The sequence below is a fragment of the Dermochelys coriacea genome, chromosome 1 (genome assembly GCF_009764565.3).
Source record: "Dermochelys coriacea isolate rDerCor1 chromosome 1, rDerCor1.pri.v4, whole genome shotgun sequence".
Lineage (NCBI taxonomy): Eukaryota > Metazoa > Chordata > Testudines > Dermochelyidae > Dermochelys > Dermochelys coriacea.
This window is the reverse complement of record NC_050068.2, coordinates 233,665,128-233,679,000: the sequence shown is the minus strand read 5'-3', so window position 1 is coordinate 233,679,000 and position 13,873 is coordinate 233,665,128. Positions and strand designations below refer to the sequence as shown.

General features: G+C 41.2%; 1 protein-coding gene across 1 annotated transcript in view; it reads right to left on the bottom strand.

The window, feature by feature from the left end:
* ETNK1 (ethanolamine kinase 1) overlaps positions 1–13,873 on the bottom strand; it is a 56,204-nt gene that overhangs the window by 29,440 nt on the left and 12,891 nt on the right. The gene's annotated exons all lie outside the window — the stretch shown is intronic.

The window sequence follows — 13,873 nt, the reverse complement described above, 5'->3', positions numbered from 1 at the left end:
TATGTCAGAACAAAAAAAACCCATTACGTACATCTAAAAGGATCACAGTTACTGTAAGGGGTTGTCTGTATACATTCCACTTTTGGTGTGCACGTACCCCAGTTCAAATTGTTTTGGTCAGCAATGTCTCTGTTGGGTTCGTACCTGTGCCTTGAGTGTCCTTAAGCCTCCCACCTGAGTGATGGCCCCAACCAATGCAGAAGGCTTGTGTTTTAGGACTCTATTAGCAGGGAAGGAGGGCAGGTCACAAAATACATAGGGACAACCATTCATTCAAGTGCTTGTCCACATTATATTCCACTGCTGTTAACTCAAGCAGCAACCTAGATCACAAGTAGTGGGTGATAGGAATCGACCTGAACAATGACTGTGACACAGCCATGCAAGAGTGAGCATCAGATCTCAATGCTGCTATTATGGAGTAATGTTCGGTGAACATATGTACTGAAGCGCAAGTACCTGTCCTACATCTCCAGTATTGGAACACCAATCAAAGAACTTCAGAAGCTGCTTGAATTCTTGTTGAATGAGCTGTAACACTCAATGGAGGGTCTTTGTTGGTTAAATCATAGCCATATTTAATGCAGGTAGAAATCTAATAAAGTCTTTGTGCCTGTCCTTTCATCCTATCTAGAGGATATCAAAAATGGCTCAGGTCCTGTCAAAATAGAAGTCAGGTGCCCAAAGTACATAGAAAATGTGATGCTTAGCTCCCCTTTGCTGGAATGTGGTTTGGGAAAGAAAACAGGCAGAAGTATTACCTGACTGTGACAGAGGTCGGGGCTACATCTGGCAAGAACTTTGGATGAGATATCAAGGTCACCCTGTCTTTATGAAATTCTGTGCATGGAGGTCCTACTGAGAGTGCTTGTATCTTCCTCACCCTCCTAGCAGACATTATTGCTACTAAAGGCTGTTTTGATCAACAGACAGAATAGAGAACATGAAACCAGAGGCTCAAAATGGGAGGGATGAGGACACTCAAGACATAGGTGCGACCTCAGCTGACATGGATGACAAACAACAAACAAGTGCTTGGGGTAAATGTGCACTAATAGTGGAATATACATGGATAAGCACTTTAAGAACCACCAAACATTTTCAGAATTCTCCATGAAAAAAGATTTACAGTTTTCTGTCGAGGTCTATTGGGAGCCCCATTGCCAGGGTAGTCTGCTCAGCAGGCTGCCCTGGCTGTGAAGTAGCGCACCCAGAGGAAGGTGGTGGGCAAGCTAGCTGAAAACCAGGCAGACAGGTTTCCAGTGGACTTTCATCAAAATCAACAGGGTTACGTGGAATGCTTTGTCTGACAAATCAGCAAATTCTGGCAAAATGTTTTGTTGAAATTTGTAACGACTAACTTTATAAGTAAGGCTCACTTCATTAGATCCAACTTCTCAGGGAAATTAAGAACTGTGTTTGAAAAGTAAAACTTTTAAATTCTCAGGTGACAGGCCTAGTTTTAGGAAAAAATCTGCACAACAAATGGAGAAGCGATTGGAAACAAGATGTTACCATGAATACAGAACAACTTAGTGCAAGGTTACTACAATTTTAAATGAGAGAGAGGCAAGAAATTTGAATTCATGGGCCCACAGAAGCCATAATATGTATGTATAGAGAATTTTGTATTGCTGTTTATGCCATTACATTTATTTCTTCAGTTACCCCCACTCCCCCAAAAAGTCCATTTTACCTTAGTTAAGCTTGCTACAATAAGCATTGATAGAAAGGTTTTTGTGAATTTTTAAACTCACAAAACATGTTTGTCTGAATTCCCCTGTAGTTTTTGCAAGCCACCATTTACACCATTGTGCAAATGCATAAGTTATGAGAAAACTGATTACTAAGCTATTTCATTTTCTAAGATGAGCAAAGTGCAAAAAAGAGTAAAGAGCCAGCACAAGTGACATACACTAACCAAAACTAAGAGTTTAGGTGTTATTAGTAACAGCTGACATTAATTTTAAAACAGTAATCTGACAGTGTTCTTACAATTTTCCATTAAAAAAAAAAAAAGCCTTTTAGTGGTTACACTCAGATTGACTCCCACATTCAAACATTCATACTGCTTTCTTGCACACCTGTGGTGCACCACATGTGCATGTTGGTATGTACACTTGGAGCCCTGCCAAGCACGAAAATTTCAGCCCAATGAGTAATTTTCTCAAGATGTTCCAAGTGCTTAGAGAAATAACAGTTTATAATGCAAGCGTCCTCTCAAATGTTGTACAGTAGCTCCAGAACACTACAATAAAGTGTTAGTTGAAGACTTTACAGCTTTCAAAATGAACAGCTTTACTTAATTCTGGGCATTGTTTCAGAATAACTAAAGGCAGACCAACCCCTTGTATGTTATAGCAATATGCCTTAGAGGCTGGATTCTCGTACAATTTTTTAAGTGGAAAAAATTAGGGCTGTCAATTAATCGCAGTTAACTCATGCGATTAACTCAAAAAAAATAAATTGTAATTAATCCACTGTTAAACAATAGAATACCAATTGAAATTTATTAAATATTTTGGATGTTTTTCTACATTTTCATATAGATTGTATTCTGTGATGTAACTGAAATCAAAGTGTATGTTATTTTTGATTATAAATATTTGCACTGTAAAAATGATAAACAAAAGAAATAGTATTTTTCATTCACCTCATACAAACACTGTAGTGAAATCTCTTTGTCGTGAAAGTGCAACTTACAAATGTAGATATTTTTGGTCACATAACTGCACTCAAAAACAAGACAATGTAAAACTTTAGTGCCTACAAGTCCACTCAGTCCTACTTCTTGTTCAGCCAATCGCTAAGACAAACAAGTTTGTTTTCATTTACGGGAGATAGTGGTGCCAGCTTTTTATTTACAATGTCACCTGAATGTGAGAACAGGCGTTCGCATGTCACTTTTGTAGCCGGCATAGCAAGGTATTTATTTAAGTGCCAGATATGCTAAACAGCCGTATGCCCCTTCATGCTTCGGCCACCATTCCAGAAGACATGCTTCCATGCTGATGGCGCTCGTTAAAAAAAATGTATTAACTAAATTTGTGACAACTCCTTGGGGGAGAATTGTATGTCCCCTGTTCCATTTTACCTGCATTCTGCATATATTTCATGTTATAGCAGTGTTGGATGATGACCCAGCACGTTGTTCATTTTAAGAACACTTTCACTGCAGTTCTGACAAAACGAAAAGGTATCAATGTGAGATTTCTAAAGATAGCTACAGCACTCGACCCAAAGTTTAAGAATCTGAAGTGTCTTCTATAATCTGAGAGGGACAAGGTGTGGAGTATGTTTTCAAAAGTCTTAAAAGAGCAACACTTCAATGCAGAAACTACAGAACCTAAACCACGCAAAAAGAAAATCAACCTTCTACTGGTGGCATCTGACTCGGATAATGAAAATGAACATGCGTCAGTCTGCACTGGTTTGGATTGTTATCAAGAAGAACCCGTCATCAGCGTGGACGCATGTCCACTTGAATGGTAGTTGAAGCATGAAGGGACATATGAATCTTTAGCACATCTGGCACATAAATGTCTTGTGATGCTGGCTACAACAGTGCCATGAGAACGCCCGTTGTCACTTTCAGGTGACAACGTAAACAAGAAGTGGGCTGCATTATCTCCTGTAAAAGTAAACAAACTTGTTTGTCTTGGAGATTGGCTGAACAAGAAGTAGGACTGAGTGGACTTGTAGATTCTGAAGTTTTACATTGTTTTGTTTTTGAGTGCAGTTATGTGACCAAAAAAAAAAAAAAAAATCTACAGTTGTAAATTGCATTTTCACAACAAAGAGATTGCACTACAGTGCTTGTATGAGGTGAATTGAAAAATACTATTTCTTTTGTTTTTTTAACAGTGCAAATACTTTTGATAAAAATAAATATAAAGTGAGCACTGTACATTTTGTATTCTGTGTTGTAACTGAAATCAATATATTTGAAAATGTAGAAAAAATCCAAAAATATTTTTTTAATCGCATGATTAATTTTTTAAATTGCTTTACAGCCCTAGGGAAAAAAAGCAATAGGAAGGGCAAATCTAAATTTTCCAATTACAAAGGCCTTTGTGCAACCACAGATCTAGCAGAGTTGAGAATTCTGATCCAGATTTTTAAATGTACTTAGAAGTTGCTCTGTTCAGCATTGCAATGCCCAACCGATGTAGGAGACAAAGTTTTATTTTCAAAAGTGACTTAGGCACCCAAGTCAGTCAGGCACTGCAATGCTCCGTGTTGCAACATGTAGATTCCTTTAAAGTCTGGACCTCTGTATCTTTTAAAAAATAAAATTTAAAAAAGCAGGGAAACATATGTTGTCTCTAAGGTTAAGAGGCTGTTGTGTTTTCCAGGTCAGGGACTATCTAAATTCAGAACACAACAAAAGGGTTATAAATGGACAAAAACAGAGGAAGGGGAGAGGAAGAACAGTTACAATAATGAGATCACATGATTACTCTAAGGCATGTACATCTTGATGGTTAATTAAATTTGTCTTTTTTTATTTCCCTTCTTATAAGTGATATTACATAAACCACTTTAGATTAGTTTGCTGTTTCACAACAAAAATTTTAAAAATGCAGCCTATTTAGTTCCATATACCAAAGATGAACCCCCACCCTACAATAAAAGGTATAATTAAGGGTGAGATATAATGTTTGCTGGAACAGGAAAAGAGGAGCCATAGTCTAAATTGTTTTCTTATAACTCATTTTCTTATTACTACAGAATTACTGTAACTACCAAATTACATGGCAGAACTTTCGAATAAAGAGAGCAGTATCGCAGACAGTAATGGAGGATGCTCTAAAGATGTGGTTGCCTGTATGACAGCAGCCACTGTCATGTTTCAGCAGCATCTGTGGCGATGCTGTGACAGCAAGCTTATCACAAAGCTGCAGATCTACAGATGCACATGTATACAAGCGCTGTTGTACAAAAGTGAAATATGGGTGCTGAGGAAGACTAAAGAATACTGGATCGATGTTTTTTGACTCTCACTATCTTCATAAGCTGCTCCATGTTCTGAGACAGGACAAGATCAGAAATAAGGATACTGAAAGCCAAACCTAGCAATTGCATCTATCAGTATTAGTTTGATTTGATGGCTTTCTTAGTAAGGACATATTAAAATGGAAGATAAACACTTCAGAATTTGTTGACACCAAGGAATGCCACTACACTACTGGCAATAATGTGGGCACCAAAGGATGTGGGGGCACAATAATATTGCCAGTGATGGACAAACTGAAAATATCCAGACTGACCACCTTAAGGACCTAGCCAAAGATTGACCTACAAGGAGGCCACGTCCCTTTGGGATTTGCCATGAGATTTACAACTTCTAAATAGTCTTTCTTTCTCCAATCCCTCTTCTTCTTCCTGCCCCTGGCAAATCCAATAGCATAAATCAGAGTTGTAGTTAAGAGTCACAGGTAGGACTGATGGTTTAGTGGCAGTTTCTTCAGGATGAGCAGATATGCATTATTTTCATCTTGGGCTTCCAATCTCAACAGACAAGACTGAAAAAGGAAGTATTATCCAATTTTACAGATGACAAGTAGGTATAAAAATATCTAAAACATTTACTAAAGCAGAGGTGGGAAACTTTTTTGGCCCGAGGGCCACATCTGGGTGGGAAAATTGTATGCAGGGCCATGAATGTAGGGGTGGGGCAGGGGGTTAGGGTGTGGGAGGGAGTGTGGTGTGGAGGAAGGGGCTCAGGGCAAGGGGTTGGGGTGCAAGAGGTGGTGCAGGGTGCAGGAGGGGGCTCAGGGCAGGGGGCTTGGGTACAGGAGGTGTGCAGGGTGCAGCAGGGGGCTCAGGGCAGGGGGTTGAGGTGCAGGAGGGATGTGGGGTGTGGCAGGGAGTTCAGGGCAGTGGGTTGGTGTGCAGGAGGGGGCTCAGAGCAGGCAGCTGGGATGCAGGAGGGGTGCGGGCTCTGGCCCAGCGCCACATACCTGGAGTGTCTCCAGGGTAGCATAGGTGCGCAGCGGGGCTAAGGCAGGCTCCCTGCCTGCCCTGGCCCTGCGCCATGCCCGGAAGCGGCCCACACCATGTCCCTGCACTGCCTTCGCCTGCGGGTACCTCCCCCGAAGCTCCCAATGGCTGCGGTTCCCTGTACCAGGCCAATGGGAACCGCAAGGGGGAGAGGGGAGGAGTGCCTGCAGGCGAGGGCAGCGCATAGAGCCCTCTGCCCCCCTGCAGGGGCCGCGGTGCCAGCCGCTTCCAGGAGTGGCGTGGGGCTGGGAATCCCACAGGCCAGATCCAAAGCCCTGACAGGCCAGATGCAGCCCGCGGGCCATAGTTTGCCCACCCCTCTACTAAAGGCTATGCCAGGTAGCTCTGAATACTACCCAGATCTCCAAATCCCAGTCCAATCCTTTGCCACAAAACCATTATTCCACTCCATCAATTGGCTTGCTTCCACCACATTTAAGATGCAAATTTTTTTTTTTAAATCCAGTGTGACACAAGGCTGGGGGATTCTAAGGACACTCTTGTTAAGAAAGAGAACACAATTCCTCTGGAAAGACACATAGAACAACAGGCAGCCAACATGCCTTCCTTCACAATGGACTTTCTCAAATATCTTCAACTTAAAAAAAAAAGAACAAAAACCAAACCCCACAAATCCCTGAATGTAATTTAAAAACTGTTTTTTGAAGAGCTACAGAATATTCCTAATTTTCAATAAGAAAGCAAAAATAAAGGGCCATTCTGAAAGACAGAAAGAAAGAAAGACAGAAAGAAAGAAAGACTAATCCTGCGAATTTCTGACTGACTAGTAAAATATCCCTAGTAAAGAAATGGAGCAAATATTAAAAAGGAAATCTCAATCTTTAAAGAATAATAGAGCCATGAGAATAAGCATGAATTTAGAGAGAATACTTCTTCCGACAAGTTGTTTCCCCCAAAAACAAATCAGAAATAAAAGAGGAAAGTTATAGATGTGATATTTGGCTTCAAGCAAGGCAATGGTGCGTTGTGACCACATCTGAAATACAGGATTCAATTCTGAATACTTCATTATTATGAGGCTAGACAAATTAAAAGGAGTTCTGAGAGGCTTACTGAAGCTAAAGTAGGAAGATACAAATTTATGTATACTGAGGGTAAGTAATGTCCAAGTCTGGACACAACGGACTACAATTATTTGAAGGGTATAAACACAGAAGAAGAGGAATTGCTTAAGGTGGTTTAAATAATACTCCAGGGGAACTTCTGTGACTATGTGCTTGCAGAAAATGCCCCCCCCCCCCCGCAGAATTCCTGTGCTTCCTTGCAGAAAATGGCAGAGAAGCCGCACTGGGAGAAGAGGGGGGAGGAAACATGGGACGGGATGAGCATGGATGCAGTTTTTTGGGGGGATCGCTCCCCCACAAACAGAGGTGAGGCATGCGCAGAGCAGCCTAGCTGAAGGAGGCTGCGTCTGGACTCCGCTGACTCTGCAGCTGAACACCACCTCCTGGTTCCTAGTGCCAGTTGTGCTTCCCTTCTGTGTGTCAGGAGCCTTCCTATTTTCTGTGCAACAGTGAGTGCCTGTGGTGGGACTAGGTAAGGGGGAGTGGGGGAAATGCGGGAGTGAAGGGAAGAAGCAGGAGTGCAATAGGGCAGGGGGAGGGGGATGGAAAGAAAAGAGGATAGGTGAATCGTGGGAGGGGAAGCGGGAGTCTGGCATGCGGCATCTCCTTAGTAGCAGCTGGGGCCCCCCTGTTAAGCAGGCCCATCGAACCCTCACCCTGAGAAGCCCTACCCCCCTACACCTGGACCTCTCTGCTGAGTCCCCCACCCCACTGATCCCCAACCAGCTCCACCTGGACCCCCACCTCATCAAGCGGCACTCCTTGAGCACCCAGACCCCCTGGCCAAGCCCCATCTCCCCCTCAAACCCCCCCCCCACTGAGTCCCAATCGCCTTCACCTGGATCCCCTGCAGAGTCCCATTGCCCCATGCATCCAGATCCAGAACCCCCAAATGAGCCCCTGTGCATCCAGATCTCCCACTAAGCTGCCTGCACCCAGATTGCCACACACAGAAGCCTCTCACCCCACACCTGGATCTTTCCACACTAAGCCCCTTCACGCTTGGATCCTGCTGGGCTGAGCCTGCCCACCCACACCTGGTGAAGAGGGGCGGGGTCCTGGGGTATTTCTGGGGAAGGTCCAGCCCTTGCACTGTGTCAGGGTCCGGTGCAGCCTCACTACCAAGTCCCTGTACTGGGGGAGGTGTGGGCTTCAGGGTGACCTCCCACATCAATGCAGCCAGTGGCCTGTGCTCCCCACTGCCATGCTGGAGCCACATTTATGCATTGACAAATAACATTTGCAGAATTTTAAAATATTCTGCGCATAATTTTTAATTTTTTGGCGTAAATTAAGAACAACAGGATGGAAACAAGAGTAACATTTGGGCTGAATATCTGGGAAACTGTGGCAGTGAGATATGCTAGATCATTTACAAAGTTCTCACCTATATAGCATGTGTGACGGTGCCCCCCATAAGACTTTATGGAAATATACTTATGAATGAATAACTAGAATGTGTTTTACGCTACATATGCCATGTAACACATCTCTGTAAAGGTTATGATCTACTGAATCTATTAATCCTATTTGTATGCATGTATCATTTTTGTATTCAAAGTTATGAATATTGGCTGCATACTTGTTTGATTCTGAGTACGTTTTAGTGAAACAGTTGGTCAGCTTCCTGAGAAAAGACTATCCTCAGTAAGTGGAAGTATCCTTGGCGGAAGGGGTGGAGTGGGGGCAGAGCCTGGACCAGAACAGGGAGTTGAGCAGTGAGCACCCCCCAGCACATTGGAAAGTTGGCATCTGTATCTCCAGCCCCGGAGTCCATGCCTATGCAAGGAGCCTCATATTAACCTCTGAAGAGCCGCATGCGGCTCCGGAGCCACAGGTTGGCCACCCCTGCTCCAAATCACTGGAACTTCTGCTACCTCTACATTTTATAAAAGGTGATCTTTAAACGAGGCTTTTCTCATTTCACACAATATGCATTCAGTACACGCGTCAAGCTCATGAGGACATCAGAAGAGATAACAAAACACTGTAGTAGTCAGACATCAGCTCTGACACACAACAGCATACGTTCTGTTTACGTTACCGATAAAAACAAATTAAGAATAAATTAGAATGAAAACATGGCAGCAGATTTTAAGTATGCATTAGCAGGAACACTACTAAGTCTATTGATTTATTCCAAAAATTACATTACATAATGCTATTTTAACTATATTAAAAAAGTCATGTTTAGTCACATGAATGTCCTAAAGGTCCCACAATACATGAAGAAACAGTCTGTGTTAACATTAAGACAGACAGACTGACCAACCACAAAGGTGGCTGAAGAGCCACAGTGTCTTCATATTGCTGTCCTTAGTTTTCTGAACTGCTATATAGTTTTCTCATGGATTATTTCATACCTACTGTGTATTCCCGCCCTCCAGTGCGAGTCTCATTAATGTTAATGGAAACTACGTTCATCAAGGAAATTAGATCTTACAACCTGATAATTTAGATATTCCACTCAAGGTCCTTATTAGCATCTATTTGTAACATGCTGCTATAAGTAATTATCTGCAACCAGGAGTCTTTTAGATTTAATAAGCATTCCTCTTGAGCTCATTTGACAGTTTTAGAGGTCATTTTCTTGTCCATCTGAATAATACTTTCTATTTTGTATCATGAAATGAAAGTCAAAATTTAAAGGCTGCAAAACAAATACACACAAAAATTAAGTGCATGTAGACAAAATGCATTTTATATACAAGTTCCTTTCTTTACTCTTGGTATCCCTAATATAGTATTAGGAAAACTGTCATTTGTAAGCAAATGAGAGATTTTAAAATGAGGTGCAATGAGGAAAAAGGATTCCATGGCAAAGAAAAGCGTGAGATGGGCATCAAAAAAAGAGACCAGTCTCTGACTAAGGAGAGACATGTAAGGAACAGAGGCCTACATAGCAATGCAGAGTGATCAAGACAACGAATGGTCTAGTGTGGGATGAAGTTGAAAGACTTCACAGAATGAATGTCCTGAATACCAGGAAGGAAGTTCCAGAAGTATATTCTGAAACAGGAAAGGCGACGTAGATGACAAAGTTGATGAAATGCAGTTCTGATGCCTGTGCAGATAGTTTGGCAGGAAGATTCTGGATCCCTGAAAGTATTTTAATCAATATGAGAAATAATTAAAAATTTCAGCTGAAGGCCGAGCCAAGATAAATTTTGACTGTTTTTGGAAATTGTAATAAGTGGGCTCACGATACCACACAAGAAATGTGGTGGCAAAAAGAGTTCGAAGTAGAGCTGTTGATTTAATTGCAGTTAACTCAGGTGATTAGCTCAAAAAAATTGTGATTAATTGCACTTTGGATTTTTTCCCAACATTTTCAAATATATTCATTTCAATTAAAACACAGAATACAAAGTGTACAGTGCTCACTTTATATTAATTATTTTTATTACGAATATTTGCACTGTAAAAATTATAAAAAATAGTATTTTTCAATTCACCTCATACAAGTACTGTAGCACAATCTCTTTATCATGAAAGTGCAACCTAGAAATGTAGATTTTTTTTGTTACATAACTGGTCAATTAATTCAATCTATATCCTACTTGTTCTAGAACTGATCCCTCCAGATCATGACTACAGCATATGGGCAGAGTAATGCAGGGAAGCTCGCACTGCTGCTGTCCATGCTAAACATATTTTTAGAAAATTTAAGCGTCCAGACTTTTGTTGACAGAGCAGCTTTCAGAAGGAATTAATTCACAATATGTTTTTTAAATATAGTACTGTGTTTCAGTCCATACCTATTCCCATGGTCCATCAACGATTACATTCACAACTCAGCTGCTAGCAAAACATAATCAATTGCAAATGCTGCTGTTGACTAAACATAAAGGGGTCAGACAGATGGATGAGCAGGTTCTTTTGTTTATGTCAGAAGCAATCTCACTACATAATCATGGTATCTGTAAATAAGATGATGTTTGATTTTGATTCTTAAGACTCTTCTCCTAAATAAGAGAGAAAGGATGGTCCAGGTTATGGTGCGACTCGGGTGACCTGGCTCATTTCCCTGCTCCTGGGTGAGTCAGTTTCTCTAAGCCTCAGCTCCCTATCTGTAAAATGGGGATAACTTCCCTAATTCAGAAAGGTGGTGTGTGAATAAATACACAAAAGATTTGAGGCACTTAGATATTATGGTAATGGGAACCAAACAAGGAGTTAAATCAGATGAAAATGGTGACTTTAAAAGTGCATCATCCCCCTCCAGAGTATATTATACACAACAGTTATAAGCAACAAAAAATATTGTTTTAGAGGTGTCACCTCAGCCTTACCTGTAGCATTAATATAGCACTAAACCTAATGAACCAAGGAGCAGAACCAAAAAAAAAATTGCCAAGTTCAAATATTTCTACAAGCTGACAGGTCATAACTGATATCAAATCTTCCAGGCACTTACACTACATTCCAAGTGCTAAATGTGGAGACCCTATTACTGAACTATTAAAGTTGAGATTTTACAAGCATAAAATCAAGGAATTTCAGTACAAGCTATAGAAACAAACTCTACTCCACTGACCGCAGTATTTTGTTTAATTGAATACAATCTTAACTTTCAATATATAGTGAAGTCTGTTTTTAGCGGTCACTGAAAGGACTAGTTTTTGCATGCTACTGGGTTGTGAACTCCAAAACACAGAAAATGAATTTAGAAGCACTAGGGAGATCCCCAGTGGAAAAATTGTCAGCCCTGCTGGGCCACATTCTGATGCCAACTTTAGAGGACTGTAGGTAACATAGGAGGAAATAACTGGTTGGCTGCAGACTCCAAAAGATGAAAATCTGTGTGAACAAATGTCCAGGCCTATACTTGATTGCACAAGATTACATAACATTAATGGCAAACAACATAGTGCCTACACCTTGCTCCCAATGATAACATCCATATCGACTTCAGGGGGGAGCGGAATCATGCTCTCAGCATACTGCAAGTATACAGTGTATCATTTTCACTCAATTGATTTTTAGCTTGTATTTCCAATACTCCATATTTCAAAGCAACATAAATAAACTAAAATTTGAGACCATTTGGAGGAATCTTAATTTCTTCTTGATTATACAGAGAATTGAACCAGTTCCTATTAATCCCTGCATCCTTTATCTATATTGCACATTTTGTGGTGCATAAAGAAAAACTCTTACAGATTAAGGTTCTTCTCTAGCTTTTGTTTTCATGTTTCTATTCAGACATTAATTTGAATTTAACTCCCTTATTATTTTACTCTTGGGTACATCCAGATCACATAACCCTTCTAGACCTACTCTTCAAGTTGACTATGGGTAAAGTTGGGACTTATGAGCTTAAATCACTTAGGGTTAGAACCACAAAGGTGCTTAGGTGCAATGCTAAGCATTGTAACGCCTAATTTTTAGATGCCTTGCCACCCAGTGGAATTTTCAGCCCTGGGTTAGGTGCTCAGGTTCCCTATACAATGCATGGGGAGAGTCTGGTACCTAAGAATAAGATTCATGGAAGCCGGCATGCTGAATGAGTACCCACGTAAGCTAGCGAGTAGGAAATTCTGAGAAGAAGGGTGAGACCTAAGCCCCACCCCTGAAAAAGCCATAAAGCACCAAATTCCAGGCTGGAGTGAGGCACTTATCTCTGTCGGGTGCCTAAGACAGGTCAGCTCTAGCTCAGAAAAAGAAAAGACTTCCACCCGAGTATAGCCACTAACCCAATGGTCAAGACATTCACTCGGAATGCAGAAGACCTGCATTCAAATCCCCACTGTGCCAGATTTGGAGCAAGAACATGAAATTGAGTCTCCTACAACCTGGGTGACTACCTAACAACCAGGATATAGAGTCACATATGCTCGCTCTCTTTGGCCCAGTGAATAGCGGGAAGAGCCAGAGAGATGAACATCAGAATACCCAATAACCTGGAGGTTAGAGCACTCATCTGGGATATGGGAGACACAAAGTCAAGTCCATGCTCCAAACCAAAGCAGAGGGGGAATCTGAAAACAGGTCTCCCACATCCCAAGTAAGTGCCCTAACCACTGGGATGATGAGTATGCTGAGACGAGACCCCTCCTTCCCAGCTGCACCCACACAGAAAATTCTAATCTGTTCACCCCCAGTTGTCCTTTGTGTGAGGGCCCCACAAGTGAGATATGCAGAGGAATGCTTGGTTTGACAATCTTGCCAGTCTTAGACCTGAGTTAGGATGCTAAGCAGTTCGGCAGTGTCAAGACTTAAATGGTTTTGTGCATGCCCACCAATGGAAGCTTCGTCACCTAAAGAATTTAGGCACCTCCAGGATAAGGCAACAGTTGAGCATGGGTTTGTGGACCTCACTGGTATCTAAATGTTGAACTTAGAGGCCTAAAGTGGCAGTTAGGTACTTAAGTCTATTTTTGGATCTAACCCTTAGGCCATTTTGAAAGTATTCCCCTCTATCTTTAACTTTTAAACCTAAAAATTGTTTAAATGTTAACAGCTGCACTGCTGAGCAATTTAACAGAAACATTGGGTTTATGAGTAGAGATTGACTGAAGTACCACTTCCTCCTCTCCCTCACATCCAATGTAATTCATTAAGAATAAAGCACCAAACAACAAATGGTATGCTTAATTTGTAAATCAATATTGTCTTCAGTTAAAAATTAACCTTTTGAATCAGAGGAACCATATTAATGATACTAACCATTCATTATACTAACTATTATTCTGTATGAGATAAAACATACCAGTTTTACATACAAAGACTATAATCATGTTTTCACATTCTTTCCATTTTTGGAACATCAATTGGAAACATTT